We start from the raw sequence: 1,695 nt of genomic DNA, 5'->3' as shown, positions 1-1,695 counted from the left end.
CATTTTTGCAATGGAACCCAATTTGCAGAAACGCTTCATAGCCCATGGTGCAAACAAGATTTTCACCACGCTCACCAAGGAATTCTCGAAAGCACCGAGAATCGTGACCTATGAGCATACCACTCGCTTCTTTGATGCGAGACTCCAGAAGGGCCAACCGGTTAGCCCACACATTCTCAGCATGATTGAGAATGTCGAGAAGCTGGAGACCTTTAATTGTAACATCAGCGAGAACATTGTTATCGACCGCATACTTCACTCACTCCACGATGGTTATTCGCAATTTAGAGCGAATTACTATATGAATGATTTGAAGAAAACTCCCCATGAACTGCACTCCCTTCTCGTACAGACCGAGAAGGACATGAAGTCCAGTGGGAGCATGAAACAGGATGTTCTCGTTGTGTCAAATAAAGGGAAGGGTAAGGGCAAAGCTCCGTGAAACCTAGCAAAGAGGTAAGGCGAAGTTCAAGAAGTCGGGTTCAGGTAAGAGTGGGCCTGGTGAGTCGAGCACCTCATCAGGCGTGACAAAGAGCAAAAATGAAAACATGGAATGCCATCATTGCCACAAGACTGGGCATTGGAGACGCACATGTCCTGTTTATCATGAGGACTTAAAGGCAGGTCGTGTTAAACCTGTTGGTATGTCTTCCTCTTCTTCTACTTTTATTCATATGATTGAGATTAACCACGCAAGTTACGGAACTTGGGTACTTGATACTGGTTGTGGTTCTCATCTGTGTAATCATGTGCGGGGGCTCAAAACATCGAACCCCTCGTAAAGGGTGAGGTGGACCTGCGTGTTGGGAATGGAGCAAGAGTAGCTGCCATCTCAAAGGGGACATATGTGATCCAGCTTCCAAGCGGATTTGAGTTATCATTATATGATTGCTATTATGTTCCTAGTCTTTCCAAAAACATTATTTCAGTTTCTGCGCTTGATAAACTTGGTTTTTCATTTGTAATAGAAAACAATGCTTGCATTTTCTCATTACACGATATGATTTACGGCAAGGCAGTTTCCATGAACGGAATTTATGTTTTAGATCAGACCTCGGAAATATTACACGTAATGAATAAAAAGTTAAAGGTTGGTGACAAAGATCAAACGTATCTATGGCACTGCCGTATGGGACACATTAATGAGAAACGCGTAAAACAGCTCATCAAACATGGAGCTATCTCGGCCTTTGATTTTCAATCATTTGGCACGTGTGAATCATGTCTCATCGGTAAGATGACTCGTATTTCCTTCAAAGGTGTTGGAATGCGCGCTGCTGACCTATTAGGACTCATACACACGGATGTATGTGGCCCTATGTCAATCACCGCACGAGAAGGCTATAGGTATTTCATCACTTTCACGGACGATTTGAGTAGATATGGCTATGTCTACTTAATGAAGCACAAAAGTGAATCCTTTGAGAAATTCAAGGAATACCAGAATAGGGTACAGAACCTATTGGGTAGAAAGATAAAAACACTGCGTTCGGATCGTGGTGGCGAGTATCTTTCTCACGAGTTTGATCAACACCTAAAGGACTTGTGGGATTGCCCTACGCTTAACTCCACCGAACACCTCAATTGAATGGTGTGTCCGAACGGAGAAATCGAACACTACTTGATATGGTTCGATCCATGATGAGTCACACGGTTTTACCTGATTCATTATGGGGTTATGCTCTTTTGTCAGCC

The sequence above is a fragment of the Silene latifolia genome, chromosome Y, assembly GCF_048544455.1.
Source record: "Silene latifolia isolate original U9 population chromosome Y, ASM4854445v1, whole genome shotgun sequence".
NCBI lineage: Eukaryota > Viridiplantae > Streptophyta > Magnoliopsida > Caryophyllales > Caryophyllaceae > Silene > Silene latifolia.
This window is presented reverse-complemented; position numbering follows the sequence as displayed.